This window comes from Microcaecilia unicolor, chromosome 9 (assembly GCF_901765095.1).
Source record: "Microcaecilia unicolor chromosome 9, aMicUni1.1, whole genome shotgun sequence".
Classification (NCBI taxonomy): Eukaryota; Metazoa; Chordata; class Amphibia; order Gymnophiona; family Siphonopidae; genus Microcaecilia; species Microcaecilia unicolor.
Window position 1 is genome coordinate 154,299,425 of NC_044039.1, and position 18,707 is coordinate 154,318,131.

Sequence of the window (18,707 nt, forward strand, 5' to 3'; positions counted from 1 at the left end):
ACAGTAACTCATATTGATAACTTACCCTCTTACATGTGTGTTTTGAAATACTTTAGTTTTCATTGTTCTGGAATATTTGGCCTCTTGTCTGATCAAATACAAACCCTCTAGTGTACTTCAAGCTCTAGATCCCACTGAAATAAGACTGGCGTCAACAAGCAACATGACATTTTTCTATGTTGGCCCAGTAGAGTGAAAGTCAGCATCAGTGGATGTAAGACATCAACATATTTATCTGTTATTCAGGGAAATTAAGGTGTGACTGATCAGAACTAACCAGTATGTTAAGGATTTTAGTTGAGTATGGTATGATTTCTGAACAAGAGATTGAGTGGCATTTAAGATTTTGGGCCTGATATTCAAAATGATTTAAATGGATAGGAAAGGGTTCTGACTGTTAAAATTGCCTGTTTGGCTAACCAGGCATTTTCAGTGGCACTTTCCGTATATTTGCGAATATAACCCATGAGGAGTGCACATTTTTGCTTCCCAGAACTGCCTGCTGCAGGTTATACATGTCCTTACATTTTAAGGCCATTGTGGAGGAGACATTCAACATCTCTCAAAAAAAAAAAAAAAAACCAAGAACAAAACACTACTTCTAAAAGGTTTGCATAAAATACTTTTTATTACAATAAACCTTTAGAAAGGTTACTTATATAAGTACATAAGTGTTGCCGTACTGGGATAGAATGAAGGTCCATTAAGCCCAGTATCCTGTTTCCAACAGTGGCCAATCCAGGTCACAAGTACCTGGCAAGATCCCAAAACAGTACAATACATTTTATGCTGCATATCCTAGAAATAAGCAGTGGATTTTCTCAAGTCCATATTAATAATAGCTTATGGACTTTTCTTTTAGGCAGCGATCCAAATCTTTTTAACCCCACTAAGCTAACTGCTTTTACCACATTCTCTGGCAGTGAATTCCAGAGTTTAATTACATGTTGAGTGAAGAAATATTTTCTCCGATTTGTTTTAAATTTACTACTTAGTAGCTTCATTGTGTACCCCTTAATCGTAGTATTTTTGGAAAGCGATTCAAGTTTACGCGATTCAAGTTTACCTGTTCCACTCCACTCATTATTTTATATATATATATCTATCATATCTCCCCTCAGCCGTCTTTGCGCCAACCTGATGAGCCCTGGCCATTTCAGCCTTTCCTCATAGGGAAGTCGCCCCATCCCCTTTATCATTTTCTTTGCCCTTCTCTGTACCTTTTCTAATTCCACTGTATCTTTTTTTTTAGATGCAGTGACCAGAATTGCACACAGTATTCAAGGTGCATTTGCACCATGGCGCTATACAAAGGCATTAGAACATCCTCATTTTTATTTTTCATTCTTTTCCTAATAATACTTAACATTCTATTTGCTTTATTTGCCGCCGCAGCATACTAAGCAGAGGGTTTCAAAGTATCGCCAACAATGACTCCTAGATCTTTCTTCTGATCGGTGACTCCTAATGCGGAACTTTGCCTTACGTAGCTATAGTTTGGGTTCCTCTTTCCCACATGCATCACTTTGCACTTGCTCATTTTAAACATCATCTGCCATTTGAATGCCCAGTCTCGTAAGGTCGTCTTGCAATTTTTCACAATCTTCTTGCGATTTATCAACTTTGAATAACTTTGTTCTGTCAACGACTTTAATTACCTCACTAGTTATTCCCATATCTAGATCATTTATAAATATGTTAAAAAACAGCAGTCCCAACACAGATCCCTGTGGAACCCCACTATCTATCCTTCTCCATTGAAAATACTGACCATTTAACCCTACTCTCTGTTTTCTATCCTTTATCCAGTTATGGTAATCTACCTTATAAGGAGGCATTCAACAAATCTATAACAAAAAAACCCTCTGGTTTGCATAAAATAGTTCTTATTAAAAGATAGAAGTTTATGGCATTAATACTTCACTGAAATACAGTGTCTCAAACATTATCTTGTTCATCGCTAGAAGGAAAACCTTCAAAGTCTGTATCATCATCAGTGTTGTTGAAATGTTCTGCAGCAATGCCTCCTCTTCATGATAATTGAATTCGTATTCCTCCTCATCAGTAGATTCATACATCATCTGTTCTTGATGTAAACCTGCTTTTTTGAAATCCATTGATAATCAAATGTGGTTTCATTGCTTGCCATGCAGTGTCAATCCAGCAGCAGACGTCTGCATAAGTAGCATGTTTCTGTTTTACTGGAGTAAATGAGTATGTGCCCTCATGCATCCATTTATCCCACTCGTTCCTTACGAGACATTTAATACATGGTTAACAACCATGCCAAGAGATTGTAGCTTGCACGTTAGTCCACAAGGAATTGCTGCTATATGGGCTCCAGTAGCATTCAACATTTTCTTAACTAAGTCCAGCTTGTGTGTTGTCATGGAGTCAAATATTAACAACGGTTTCTTGTTCAAAAACCCACCTGAGTGAGTATGAAAACATGCATTTACCCAGTCCTTCATAGTATCCTCATTCATCCACCCCCTTTTGTTGCACTTAACAACAGACTTTGGGAATTGTTCAAGTGGCACAGTCATGCTTTTGAAGGTAACTAAATGTTTCAACTTCTTTCCATCTGCAGTACATGGTAGAACAACAGTGAAACTTGTCCGTTCATGACCAGTAGTTGTTACAGCTACCGTCTTTGTGCCATGCTCAGCAACTGTTCTTGTGCTTGGAATATCAAAACTGATTGGTTCTTCATCCATGTTGATCATGTCTCCAGGTTACAGGTTATTTTTCTTATGTTCTTCTTGAACAAAATTAATGAATTTACCCATTGTCTCTTCCCAATCATCTGGTAGCTTCACATGTCTGTAAATCTGTTTTTTTTTTTTTTCCATCTTACATCAATTACGCTCCGTTCACTGGTACTTTGGTCCACAATCATTTCACTCACTCATGCTATCCCTTCTAATCACAAGATTAGATTAGTGTAACATAATTTTTCTGGGTTGCCCCCATTACAGCATAAAAAAATGGTCCAATCTTTGCAAAACACTGGAATTTGTCTTCGCTGTCATGCATGTCGCTTTGAGCACTCCTCCCCATTGCTAAAACGTCATCACTGGCTCCCTGTTGAACAGAGTCTTATTCAAACTTCTCACACTCCCTTTTAGGGCTTTCAGATTAGGACTTCCATGCTATCTTTCTAGTCTTACAATTCCTTATTCTCCGTTCACTCAACAACCACCGCTTTGTTCTTCCTGGGCCAAGAAAGTCCAGTTTAGAGTCTACCTGCCACTGTGCCTTCTTTTTCACTGTACCCTTTTATTGGAATTCCTTCCCAAAAGGAAATTAGAAGTGAACTAGTATACAATAAATTTAAAGTAGCATTGAAAACATGTCCTCCCTCCCTCCCTTCCTCCTCACCTCCTTCTCCCTTTACTTTCTGGCCTGATTTCTTTCTTTTGTTCCCATTCTGTGTGAATGACTATTACCTTTCCTGTCCAAATATTGTATTTCCTTTTCCATTTCTTTTTTGAATTTTTACTATATGTAAACCGCTTTGATCTGCAAAGTTGTCAAGGGCTGCATATCAAGTGCAAATAAACTGCACTAAACTAAAGTAAACTAAATGTGCATCACAGCTACTGCTGCCGGCAAAGGTGCTGATATAAAGCAAGGCAAGGGTTTCAGGGGGAGATTAAATTCTTATAAATAAACAAAATTAATAACTTAATATGTACATATTTCCTGAAAAGTTAAGTAATATTTAATTAGCACCAAATCCTTTGGCATGGAGTTCCATAAAGAAGGTGCTACAAAAGACAATGCCTGCTTATGAGTTCAACATATTTTATTTTATTAATTTATTAGGATTTATTTACTGCCTTTTTGAAAAAACAAATCACCCAAGGCTGTGTACAGAAAGATCCAGTTGAGCATAGACAACTGACAATTACAGCAGAAACATTATTCAGATAACAGTACATAGTATAGCATAGAGGCATATTTTCAAAGCACTTAGCCTTCCAAAGTTCCATAGGTTTCTATGGAACTTTGGAAGGCTAAGTGCTTTGAAAATATGCCTCATAGTGTGCTACTTAAATTGTCAACACTGCATGCAATAAGACATGTTAGCAGATAGAATGGGGTGTAAGCAAAGATGAGCACATAGATAAGCAGAGTAACAAGAGTTATAAGATAAGGGGACTTATTTAAAGAATGTTGCATATGAAGTCAGAACAGTGCATGAATATAATCTCAGCTAGGGTAGGCGTGGGTAAGAAAGCCCTTCTATAGTATGTGCTGTCAGTGCTAGTCCTGGGGTGTTTGCAACCAGCAAGTTAGTTGCCTCTTTGATTAAAGGCTTGGGAGAAAAGCCAAGCTTTCACCTGCTTCCTGAAATAGAGATAGTCTAGCTTTGAGTGAAGCCTTTTATGGTATGGGGTCTAATCCAGAGAAGGCTCTCTGGTGGGTGTCATATCATGTGATGCCCTTTGGAAAGGGTGTGGTTAGGGATAATCCTTTTGAGGACCTTAGTGACCATGGAGATGTGTAGAGGGAGATCAAGTACTTTGGCCCATTTCCTTTAAGGACCAGGGTACTTGAAGATGTGACCAATCACTAAAGTCTATTTGAAATTTCTAAGATAAACCAGAGAATTATCTTGAATAGTCCTAAACAACCTAGCTAGTATCTTAAACAATGGTTGAAAAAACGCAGGCAATCAGTGCAATTCACTCTGTGCTGGGGAAATATGATCATGTAATTTAAGTCCTTTTGGAATGTGGATAGCTGTATTTTGCATTAGCTACAATTTGTGTAATTGAATTTTTGTTAACACCAGCATACAAAACATTACAATAATCCAATCTGCCTGCATGAATAATGGCTGCCAGATCCAAACTTGAAAGAAATACATACAATTTGCAACCAGCAAAAGTACTGTTTGTTACCTTAGCTGTCTTGCCAATTCTGAGACTGATGATCAAAGAGATTAGGCTTCTAAATTGGTCTCTCTAAAAATGTACTAAGGCCAAGATACTAAATGTATGCTCTTAATATCCCTAGGCTTCTAAAATTAGGAGCCTTCAAAGTGGGAGCAACAGGGGAGGATGTAGAATGGGGAAAACAGTAGGGGGGGTCTTTTACTAAAGTGCGTTAAGGATGTAATGTGCAAATCAGCACTTGTTAACTGCTACCACACAAGCATGGTGTTTCGATGGTGTCTTTAGCAGTTAGGACATGCTAATCTACCTGTTTGCTTTTTTGACTGCTGTCGCACATTGAGCAAAACATTTCAGCATATTATGTACAACACCACCTAGATCTTTTTCTTGGTTGCTGACCTCCAAGGTGGACCCTAGCATCAGGTAACTATGATTCGGATTATTCTTTCCAATGTGCATCACCTTGCATTTGTCCACATTAAATTTCTTCTGCCATTTGGATTACCAGTCTTCCAATTTCCTAAGGTCTTCCTGCAATATTTCACAGTCGGCATATGTTTTAACAACCTTGAAAAGTTTTGTGTCATCTGCAAATTTGATCACCTCACTCGTCGTTTCAATTTCCATATCATTTATAAATATGTTAAATAGCACCAGTCATAGTACTAATCCCTGCAACACTCTACTGTTCACCCTTCTCCATTGAAAGAAATGACCATTTAACCCTATCCTCTGTTTTCTGTCCCATAACCAATTCCTAATCCACACCAGAACATTGCCTCCTATCCCATGACTCTTTAATTTTCTGAGGAGTCTCTCATGAGGAACTTTATCAAAAGCTTTCTGAAAATCTAGATACACTACATCGACCGGCTTTCTTTTATCCACGTGTTTATTTATGCCTTCAAAGAAATGAAGCAGATTGGTGAGGCAAGACTTCCCTTGGCTGAACCCATGCTGACTCTATCCCATTAAAACATGTCTATGTGTTCTGTAATTTTATTCTTTATAATAGTTTCCACTATTTTACCCAGCACTGACGTCAGGCTTACTGGTGTGTAATTTCCCGGATCAACCCTGGAACCCTTTTTAAAAATCGGCATCATTTTGGCCACTCCCCAATCTTCAGGTACTACAGACGATTTTAACAACAGGTTACATATTACTAACAGTAGATCAGCAATTTCATGCATGAAACATTTTCTAGAATTAGGGGGTTTCTGTTTAGTAAGCTGAACACTCACTGCATTATCTTTTCATGAATAAGGCAGCTTGTGAGGTTGAACACAAGCTGTATTAGTCAGGGCTGGATTTAAGATTTTAACATCCATAGACAAAGCCAGCGAACAGTTCCCAGAGATCCACGGGTCAAAAAGGGTGTCAGAGAACCCAAAGACTGGAGAGATAGAAAAGGAGCATAGTGCTCCAGTGGTACTCCTTTGAAGCAGTATATGCAAATGACACTAAAGTAAGTTGGAACAGACTCTTCTTTGGCCTGGTTGCCCAATTTCATATAGTTTCAATCATCTCCAGAATGAAACCATTTTCTAAAGCCTCATAACTTAACTTACAATATTTATACATATAGGTTTGTGAAATGGGGACCTTATACATGTAAGTACCTGTACATGCACTTTTAAGTTTTCAAATTGTACCTTCCAGGAGTAAATTAACCCTCTAAGTCACATATATAGTATTTCTTTCCAATTCCTGGAACAGATTCACCATTTCTTTTTTTAATTCTCTACCTCCTGTTCATGTACATTATAAGCCTTAAATTATAGTTGCTTTCAGAAAAATACATATATTTTTAGCATATAAATTGGAAACAGCAACAGTTAAGTTTCATTGTGTGCTGGTAATCTGTTAATTTATTTAACTGACCTGGATAGTTCTATTCCAATTTTCTTAAAGTAATTGAACCATTTTTATTTAGATCTTTGTTCAAGGTTAATTGGAGAAAGTCAATAATTTTTCCTGTGAATGCTCACTAAACAAAAGACAACTTGGTCCACTTCCAATACAATAGGAATCAGATGGAATAAAATAACTTTGAATCACATTTTATAATGATTTGGATATGATGTTTTCTATTAATATTAATAATCTCACTCAAAAATGTCAAACATCTACCTGGAGATGTCCTCAGGTTAGAAACAATGGCCTCGATATTCAGACCACAGGAGATAGCCAGGCTGTCTCCTGTGGTCAGCACTCAACCTGGATATTCAATGCCGGGCCATTTCCGATGACCAGCACTGAATATCTTGTTTAAATTTGGCTGGTTCCAACTTAACCGGCTAAGTCGATTTTCACAGCTAGCCAGTCAAGTTGGAGCTGGCCAAGGCTATTCCACCTATTGTGGTGGCCAAATATGGCTGCCAAACTTAGCTGACTCCATGGTGAAAATCACAGGATAGCCAGTTATATTGTGCTATCTTTAAGCCCCTATCCGGCAATATTCAGCACCGGATAGCGGCTATTCGGCACTGAATATTGCAGGATAGCTGGTTAAGTGCTGTTTTGTCTTAAAACACTGTTTCTTCACACCTCCCCCTTAAGGGAGAGACCCCGGACTGCGGCCTCTACAGACCACTGATCGGGTCTTGATAATCCAGTGTCAGGGTGGTTCTGGATCTTCCTTCTTGGAGAGGCCATCAGCGTTACCATGTTCACTACAGGGGCGTAGCTATGGCACCCAGGCCCATCCAATCTCAGCTTAGGCCCACCCAGTTTTCCCTGCTCCTCCAATCAGTGCACAGCCAGCCTTTAGCCCTGTAGCGAACAGGAAAGAGCAGCTCTTCTCTCTCCTTCCAGCATCCCGGCACCAGCCACCAGGTATGCCCCCCCCCCCCCCCAGCTTTCCAATCCCCTGATCCGCCGATAGCGAGAAAGTCAGTGAGAAAGCAGTACACATGCTGCTTTAGACCTGCCCGAGAAGCCTTTCTTTCTCCTTCAACTTCCTGTTCCCGTGTAGGAGAGAGAAGGGCTTCCAGGCAGGGACAGGTCTAAAGCAGTGTTTGTACTGCTTTAATTAACCACCATATATTAACTGTTATTCTGAAAGGGGTCACTGAGCAGGGCTGTGAAAAGGTCAGGTAAACAAACAGCCACTGTGCTGTTTTGAGGGTCTGAGCCGCTTGTTTAAGAGCAGCTGGGTAAAAGAATAGTTTTTGCACTGTTTGCAGTTGAAATCGGTAACCGGAGCAAAAATGAAACTGAAGCCTGTGGCTCTCCAAAGCCTTCAGAAAAATACTTTCAAGCAATTAGCACCCTCTTGACATGTAAAGCTAAACATTAGGATGGTGCATTCAGTTAATCTTTTTTTTTTTATTTATTTTTTTTTTATTTATAAATTATATACATTTACATTTATGCAATTTAACATAAATCCAGATAACAGAAAAAATATATCAAAATAGGAAATAAGTTATCAGGAAAATTTCCAATTATTTAGTCCACAATAATAGATCCAAGATCTAGGTAATATTTATACTCAATATAAAGAAAGAAAACATGAGCTGAAGGAGCTGTTGAAATCACAGCCGGGTATAGGCACTTGCAATCCTAAACTATTGCAGCATTATTCTTTAGAGGTAATAAATTCAGTTAATTTCCCTGGATCAAAGAAAATATAATTTGTGGAATTAAAAGAAACATAACATTTACAAGGAAATCTTAATATGAAAGTCCCTCCGACTCGAAGAACTCTCTCTTTTAACAAAAGAAATTTTTTTTCTTCTTCTTTGAGTGTCTCTAGAAAGATCTGGAAAAATCTGCACTTTTGATCCGAGGAAGGGAGAATTCATGTGGCGGAAGTAAAGCTTGAATATATTATTGCGGTCAAGTTGCAGAGCAAATGTGACCAACGGTGTTGTTCTCTCTGTAATAACCTCCATGGAGTTCTCTAAAAAGTCAGTTAGATTTAAAGCAACTTGTGGTTCATTTGGTAATTCTCTCCCCCCAGTACCAGAGATATATTGTAACCTGGTAATAGGTGGGAAACCCTCAACAGGGACTCCCAATATTACTCTAACATATTTTTTTAACATCTCTAGAGCTGGAATAAGAGGAGATTTGGGAAAGTTTAGAAAGCACAGATTATTACCTCTAATCTGGTTCTCTAAATATTCTATCTTGCGCTGTTGGAGGTTACTATCTTTAATTAGCATTAAGGTTGAGGAATTAACTGATTTCAAGTCCTTATCAAAAATTTCCATCTTGTTTGTTTGCTCTGCAAGTTTATTTGTCACCCCTACTTGGGCCTGTTTTAGTTCGGCCACTTCTCCCCTTAAAGTACCTGAAATTTGCTGCAAGGTGTTGTTCACAGCTTGAATTGCTTCCCATACTGTTTCCAGTGTAACAGACGTTGGTTTTTTCAAAGCCTCAAAACTTAAGGAAGGCACACCTGAGCTTCTCTCCGACAGAAAACCTGCCTGGCTTGGTGTTCCTTCTGGCGTCGACGAGGCTGCAGGGTCTCCACATTTAGCCGCAGGGGTCCGACTTCCGGGTTCTGCGCGCTGTTCACTCGTTGCCGGTCTATCCATTCCTGGTCTTGGGGGCGCTGTTAATGAAGGAGGACTCAACGAGACTCCTTCGGTGCTTTGGTCAGAAAGATCTTCTGGACCACCCGAAGTGACTGCTCCAGTTCCCCGCGTTCGCAGTCCCGATTCCTCGAGTGTCGTCTGGCGCATGGGAGTGGGATTCACCCTGCCTGTGGAGATAGACGAAGTGGGTTTCCCTTTCCTCTTCCCCATTACGGGTCCGTGGAACTCGAATGTGCAGCGTTTCACCGGGGAAAGGAGGCTGCTTCACGCACATCAGCTCAAGACGCCATCTTGGATCCCATTCAGTTAATCTTACTCTTAATGGGCTTGGGTCCTACTACTACTACTTACTACTACTTGACATTTCTAAAGCGCTACTAGGGTTACGCAGCGCTGTACAATTTAACATAGAAGGACAGTCCCTGCTCAAAGGAGCTTACAATCTAAAGGATAAATGTACAGTCAGTCAAATAGGGGCAGTCTAGATTTCCTGAAAGGTATAAAGGTTAGGTGCCAAAAGCAACATTGAAGCGGTGGGCTTTGATCAAGGATTTGAAGATGGGTAGGGAGGGGGCTTGGCAAGGGCTCAGGAAGTTTATCCAAGCATAGGGTGAGGCGAGGCAGAATGAGAGGAGCCTGGAGTTGGCGGTGGTGGAGAAGGGTACTGAGAGGAGGGATTTGTCCTGTGAGCGGAGGTTACGGGCGGGAACGTAAGGGGAAATGAGGGTAGAGAGGTAATGAGGGGCTGCAGACTGAGTGCATTTGTAGGTAAGAAGGAGAAGCTTGAACTGTATGCGGTAACTGATTGGAAGCCAGTGAAGTGACCTGAGAAGAGGGGTGATATGAGTATATCGGTTCAGGTGGAATATAAGACGTGCAGCAGAGTTCTGAACAGATTGAAGGGGGGATAGATGGCTAAGTGGGAGGCCAGTAAGGACCCTAGGTAGGTGCAGAGTTTGTTTCAAGGGATCCACTGGTCTGAATGGCTGCATGTTAGTCTTTTTTTTCCCTAATGCAGCATAATTGTATGTGAACTGTAGAATTTGCATATATTTAGCATTTATTTCCCTTTGCGAGAAAGTTCGCTGCTTAATTGCCCTTTTCCATGGATGGGTTCCACTGTTCCACAGTGCAGCAAGTGCCTGGAATCACCCAAAATGTCTTTCCCCACCCGCAGAGGAGGACTTTATATTTCTTTACAGAGAAATAATACTTAATTTTCAGTCCTAATAAGAGCTGGGAGTCAGACAGGGGCAGATGGTGGATGGAAGGGGCAGAGTTAGAGGGCAGATGTGCATGGAAAGGGCAGGGAGAGAGGGCAGACATTGGATGGAGGTGACAGCAGAGAGGGCAGACACTGGATGGCAGAGAAAGAACGAAGACAGATGCTGGATGGAAGGAAGGCAGTGAAAAGAAGATGAGGAAAGCAGAAACCAGAGACAACAAACTGTAAATAAAATATATATTTTTTATTTTTTTGCTTTAGGATAAAGTAGTATTGTAGCTGTGTTAATAAATGTTTATAATAGAACATGTAAATAAGGTAATCTTTTTATTGGACTAATTTTAATACATTTTGACAAACTTTCGGAGAACAAAGCCCCCTTCCTCAGGTCAGGATACGATACTGTAACAGCACTATACTGTATTTACCTGAGGAAGAAGGTTTTGGCCTCTGACAGATAAATGTATTAGTCTAATAAAATGGTATTATTTTATTTTCTATATTTGTTTTATTTCTATTTGTTAATTTGTAAAGTGGTGATTGGTATTTGTTAGTTTTTTCAAATTTACATCTGCTGTCTTTATATTTTGCACAGTACTAGGGGACATTTTCTGTTTCTGTGGTGTTTGCATTGTATGCAGAGTCTGGCATCTTGAGGGTTCAGTTTAATTTTTGTCTAAATAGAAAGTTTATGATTACTTATTTTATAGTGGATTAGGGAGTATTTGTGTTTGTGAAAAAGACATGGCTTTCAGTTGGCATTGACTGTGCAGGATCGAAGATCTATACTATTCTGTCTGGTTTCGTTTTACAATAGGTGAATTGATGTTCTAGTGCTCACTGTAGTGTTTAAGATGCTTTCATTTTCCTTGTGTGACTCATAGTAATGACTGCTTATGGTACGGTAGAATTGCTCTATAGGTCCTGAGTGTTTTGTATTCTCGGTATGGTGGTTTTAAGGTTTGCAACATAAGTTCCGAATATGTATGTGGTTTATGTTGCTGTAGGACAGCTGTTGGGCAGACTGTTTATTAAAAATGATTTAGGATCCCCCCAAAAAACTACTCACACCTATTTATACATAGTGCCCACCCATATTAGCTCTGGGCCTACCCAAAATGTCAGGTCTGGCTACGCCACTGGTCCATCGAGCCCAGCATCCTGTCCATGACAGCGGCCAATCCAGGCCAAGGGCACCTGGTGAGCTTCCCAAATGTACAAACATTCTATACATGTTATTCCTGGAATTGTGGATTTTTCCCCAAGTCCATTTAGTAGTGGTTTATGGACTTGTTCTTTAGGAAACAGTCTAATCCCTTTTTAAACTCTGCTAAGCTAACCGCCTTCACCACGTTCTCCAGCAACGAATTCCAGAGTTTAATTATGCGTTTAATTCTCCGATTTGTTTTAAATTTACTACACTGTAGTTTCATCGCATGCCTGCCCCCTAGTCCTAGTACTTTTGGAAAGCGTGAACAGACGCTTCACATCCACCTATTCCACTCCACTCATTATTTTATATACCTCTATCATGTCTCCCCTCAGCCTTCTCTTCTCCAAGCTGAAAAGCCCTAGCCTCCTTAGTCTTTCTTCATAGGGAAGTTGTCCCATCCCCGCTATCATTTTAGTCGCCCTTCGCTGCACCTTTTCCAAGTCTACTATATCTTTCTTGAGATGCGGCGACCGGAATTGAACACAATACTCAAGGTGCGGTCGCACCATGGAGCGATACAACGGCATTATAACATCCTCACACCTGTTTTCCATACCTTTCCTAATAATACCCAACATTCTATTTGCTTTCCTAGTCGCCGCAGCAGCACACTGAGCAGAAGGTTTCAGTGTATTATCGAAGACAACACCCAGATCCCTTTCTTGGTCCGTAACTCCTAACGTGGAACCTTGCATGATGTAGCTATAATTCAGGTTCTTTTTTCCCACATGCATCACCTTGCACTTGCTCACATTAAACGTCATCTGCCATTTAGCCGCCCTGTCTCCCGGTCTCGTAAGGTCCTTCTGTAATTTTTCACAATCCTGTCGCGAGTTAACGACTTTGAATAACTTTCCAGCTCATAATCGAAAGTGATCACCGGCCATTTCCCGACACAAATCGGGAGATGGCCGGCAATCTGGGAAAAGCGGCAAAATTGGTATAATCAAAAGCTGCTTTTTTTTGACTGCATCGCCGCTTTCCCGTCGCCTTGCTGGCAAAAGTTCAAAGGGGTGTGTTGCGGCAAAGCGAAGGCGGGACATGGGCAGGTATGGGTGTAGCTACCAGATAGCCGGCTTTTGCCGATAATGGAAAAAAATATGGCGTTAAGCAGTATTTCGCCGGGTTTACCTGGTCCTTTTATTTTCACGACCAAGCCTCAAAAAGGTGCCCAAACTGACCACATGACCACCGGAAAGAAGCAGAGATGACCTCCCCATATTCCCCCAGTGGTCACTAACCCCGTCCCACCAAAAATAAACCACTTTAAATACTTTTTTCCCAGCCTGTATGCCAGCCTCAAATGCCGTACCCACCTCCATGACAGCAGAATGTGTTCTGTCCTCCGACAGCCTTTTCCTGCTTGTGATGTGGCTCTGGGGTGAGTGTGACACCTTTTCTGTTATTTGCACTGCAGAGTCACATCAGCAATGTATTGTGGTGGGTGTAGGTATTGGTAGTTGGTAGGCTCTACTCCCCTGGTGCTTTCCCCCTGTTTACTGGGTCAGAGTGTGCCCTGTTTTGTTTCCTGTTGTAGTCCATGCGGTAGTGGCCATTTTTGTAAGCCAGTTTTAGTTCCCATTCCTGTGTTAGCCACGTTAGAGAACGTAGTTCTTACCTTGAATGGTGCTGAAAGAGGGCATTGCACACCATTGTGCCAGCTCTGACCTACTGCTCATCTTAGTACCAGGGGACTCTTTGCCAGTGGGGCACAACCTCTGATCTGCAGTTAACTGTGAGTAAACGTGCTTATTCAAATAAAAGACTTTTTCAAAGAGATTAGTCTTCAGGTGTTAACTGGTGTGCCAAAGTTATACAGCAGCAATAAGTCCTAGAGGCTGTATACAGGTCCATGGAGCAGTTTTAATGGGTGCAGTACATTTGTGGGTAGTGGGTTTGGGAGGGGGGGGGCTCAGCTCCCAAAGTAAGGGAGCTATGCATGTGGGAGCTTTTCTGAAGTCCACCGCAGTGACCCCTAGGGAGCTCGGTTGGTGTCCTACCATGTCAGGGGAACCAGTGCACTAAAATGCTGGCTCCTCCCACGGCCAAATGCCTTGGATTTGGCCGGGGTTTGAGATGGCCAACATAACTTTCCATTATCGCTAAAAAACGAAGCCGCCCATCTCAAACCCCAGCCAAATCCAAGGCATTTGGCTGGCCGGAACCGTATTATTGAAACAAAAGATGGCCGGCCATCTTTTTCAAAAATACGGGTCTGGCCAGCTGTTTGCGGCACCGCCAAAATACATCGCCGGCCATGTATTTGGCCGGCGCCGTTCGATTATTCCCCTCCACGTGTCATCAGCAAATTTAATTACCTCGCTAGTTACTCCCATCTCTAAATCATTTTATAAATATATTAAAAAGCAGCGGTCCTAGCACAGACCCCTGAGGAACCCCACTAACTACCCTTCTCCATTGTGAATACTGCCCATTTAACCCCACTCTCTGTTTCCTATCCTTCAACCAGTTTTTAATCCACAATAGGACATTTCCTACTATCCCATGACCCTCCAATTTCCTCTGTAGCCTTTCATGAGGTACCTTGTCAAACGCCTTCAGAAAATGGAAGAAGGAACCATCTGAAAATAACAAGAAGCAGCATAAGGAGTGTCAAAGCAAATGCAAAGATTGTGATCTGTGAATGGCATTTATCGTCTCTTGCTGGTATTTTCCAGGCATTTCCATCTTCTGCATATGAATCAGCAAATCTCCATTTTGTTTTCTGAAAGCAAATCAATATCACTTTGTAGTTCTGCAAGATTTCAAATGGTTTAGTCTTTATGGTCACAGTAGCGAACAATTCAAAATTAGCTTTGGAATATTTTATGTTTTTTGAGTAGCTAGAATTATCTTCTTTTAAATTTAGATCCAGATAATTATTTCTCCTCCCCATAGTGGAGGTGCCCATATCATGATTTTCTGCTGGATTTTCATCATGAGGGTATCTTAAGAAATGTTTACTGCAAATATTATGAGAGGAATTCTACATATATTTTCAGTCTTAAATCTTTTATAAATAATTTTGTTCAGTTGCTTTGTCAGAAATGTTTCCATAAATTATAAAATTATTTCTTTGGCTCTTATTATTTGCTTCTTTGAAGTCTGTCACCCCTGTTTACTAAGCCACGTGGCAATGCTGACACAGCTCATTCATAGTGAATGGGCTACGTCGGCATTAGCGCATGGCAGCTGTTAGCACAGCTTAGTGAACAAGGGGGTATGTGTTTTACAGCAATGGTTTTGACTGTTTGATGGCAGTGTGACAGTGAATTTAACAAGGAAGTTTTCTCCTGTTATTCTCTTTTAGCTGAGGATTTTCATCACTATCTACATATAGGCAAAGTCCATGGGTCTTTTATCCATGGACGTTGCACTAATTTTCAAAGAGGAATTCCAACAATTGCTTTGGGGAAAAGTACCTGCATAGATTTTCTTCTGCATTTCCTGTGGATAATTTTGCAATGGAAAGCAATGAATTTATACCAAATTCTATATATGGCGCCCAAACTTTTGTGCTGAAAGTTTAGTGTTTGGCCAAGTTGCATGTGCAACTTAATTGATTAATGTGCCCTTTACTAGCAATAATTGGCCACTAACAACCAATTATTGCAGTTAATTGACGTCAATTAGAATTTTTGTGTTCAACTTCCTGTGCACTATTCAATAAAACTCAGAGCCTACCTCTCATAGAGTAGGGGGGAGGGCCAGGGGGGAGCTTCAGGGGCATTCCGAAAAGTTGCATATAGAATTACAAAATTTGGCCTAAGTGTGCCAAACTTGGGTGCTAGCATTTACCCCTGGTTTTAGCAGATGTAAGTCCCCTCCCCTGATCTCCCAACCTGCATTGTTACTACGCAGTCTGGGCATTTCTTCCCCTTCTCCCCACAACAGTCTGTCTCCTTCCCTTCCCCTCACCTTGAGGTCTTCTTTAAAAATGTTATTTCCCCTTCTCAGAGGGGCCCCGGTGCAGCAGCCATCCTCACAAGCTGATTCTGGCTGTCATGAAGGTTTCTCTCACTGCCGTGATCCACCCAGGTGGAAACAGGAAATTTCATCGGGCGGGGCAGATCATGGCAGAGAGGAAAAATTTTGGGGCAGCTGCAGGCTGCTTGTGAGAATGGCTGCCCTGCTGGGGCCCTTCTGAGAAGGGAGATACATTTTTAAAGAAGATTGGGAAGGGAGGAGGAGATGGACCATGGTGGGGAGAAGGGGGAAGAGATGCATGGACCATGGGGCCCCCTTTAGCTGTGGGGCCCAGGGCAGCTGCCCTGTTTGCCCCCAACCCTAAAGCTGGCCCTGTAAATGGTTTTTGAAAATTGTCCTCAAAAAAGGACTGTGCTGAAAGGGAAACCACCTCCATTTTCATTTCTTTAGTTGCACTGTGATTGCCACTGGTGCTTTATAGATTACAGCTACTTCATAGTCATGGTAAGGAATATTTCAGGTGCAGTTTTCCTGTCAGCTGTCCTTGTCTATGGTGATGGAAGGTCCTGTTAATAGCTTTTGGCTCTGTGGGATGCTGCTAAAACTGTTTCTCTGTTGTCCAATTTACCTCTGGCCATGATAGTTATCTTTTACGATTAGTGTTTGTAAGAGAAAGTGATTTTACTTGCAGGGTTTACTGGGTTGTGGCTTGTTTTTCAGAGAGCAGATCAAGATCTCTAATGCCACCTATAGCGAAGTATCTTGCGATTTTTGTCATGAAAACATTAGAAATAAGTAATACTACATATGTCCAGGGCTTTTTTTGTGGGGGTACTTGGGGGTACTGAGTACCGGCACCTTTTTCATTGTCTGCTAAAATTGACCCATGGTTCCCAAGTTTTAATGAAAGAGCTCAGACTCTACACACCAATTCTACCTTGTCATGGATTCTGTGATTGGTTGCAGGGGGCCTGGCTATTGTAGGGTGTCCCTTAGTGATCACCCCACCCCAAAGGGTGGCCCTGGCATTTGAGTACCGGCACCTTTTTCAAAAGAAAAAACATACTGCATATGTCACATATTTATACTACAACATTATCTCCCTATACAGTTCCCTCCTCCATGAAAGATCTTTATCTTCTAATATTATACTCCTTCAGATGCCTGTCTAAACAAATACGTTTTTAAAACCTTTTTTAAAATCACCCATCTCCTGAATCTCTCTTAATTCTAACAGTAACGTGTTCCGAATTTGTGGTCCAGCAATATAAAAGATGGGATTTTGAAACAGCTTTATTCTTTTAATCAGAAACAATGTTGCAGATTTAGGTTGTGTGCCTGCAAGTGATTCACTGATTCAGATATGCCCAAGAGACTGTGTTGATGCCATGAAATATTTTTTTCAGTGAATTTCAGGCACATATCAGTAGTAAGGCAAGTGGATAAATCCAGTCAAACAGAAGCTCTTTACTCACGTCATGCTGGTCTGTTTTTACATGCAGACAGTTTTGCTTGCCTGCCAAATTGGTAAAAAGCAATCGCCTAACAGAAACCTAGCAAGAACAGAATGGCACAAATCCCTACAATTTATTGTGCTCCAGATATAAAAGAGGCCATGCACCACATAAAGTTAAGTGCCAGTACCGGCACAAAATGTTTTGCTTATATTTAGCAATAATGACAGTATGGTACTACTAAAAAAAAAAATCCCCGGGGCTGTCTCAGTAATTTCACCATTGGGAAGATCATGGACTATGATCCTGTTCCTCATTTTTTTAAAATAGATCTTTGGTCTCCTCTCTCTCCTATTTCACTAGATCTCATTAATTCTAACCATCAGTAAGGCATTATGTCCTCTCCATCGAAGTTGACTACTATTAGGTTAATGTTAAAAAAACAAAATCTACTGCTGATCTTTCATCACTTGCTAATTACAGACCTATTGCTACATTTCCAATTCCTTACGAAAATTACAGATAAAACTGTTGTTCAGCATGTTACATGCTTTGGAATGGGAATAATTCTTTACATCCCCATTATTTGGGCTTCTGAGAAGATCATAGTACAAAGACACTTTTACTGGCACTTCTAAATGATCTTGTCTGTCATCTGGACACAACTAAAGATATTCTCAACTTTGGGAGACTGGGCTAAAGGTTACTGTGCTAAATTGTCTTCATTCATATTTTTCATTTTACACCTTTCAAGTTTTCTTCCCTTCTCTAATGTAATCCCACAGGCTTCATTTTAGCTCTTACTTTATTTGATATATACTTGGCCCCTGTTGGCACTCTGAATCAACAGTTAGGTATTTCAACTTGTATATAGTATATGCTGATAACATACAGCTACTAGTTGCCCACTTCACTGGGATCAGTCATTTCAGGAGATTCTCTCAAAAATTTAGGACTATATCTGTTCTTGCTTCAAACAACAGAAACTTGACTCAACCCTCATAAATGTCATTTGGTTTTTACGCAATTAAATTTCTCCATCCTTTCAACCTTCAATAAATGGTGTCTTGGTACTCATGAGAGACTACATTCGCTCACTCTAGACTCATGGAGGGGCATTTTCAATAAAACATCTAAGTCCGTGTGTGTGGTAGGGAGTGCTATGAGAAAAATTGTTTCCTGCCTTTCCCACCCTTTTTCATCTTTGTTGATTGAGAGGTTTTTGTTGTTGTTGTTGTTGTTGTTGTTTTGTGGTTAGATTAATTGAATTTTAAATGGGGAGTTTTTAGGGCGAGGGACCAGGTGGTCCAAGCTGCAGAACCAGAAATCTTTATCCTGAGAAGCCTGGTTTGTGGGCTGGAAGTGATTCAAATTATGTGTCATGACCTTTAGATGACTGCTTGAGTGCAGTATCACCATGAGCTGAGGCATGTGCTT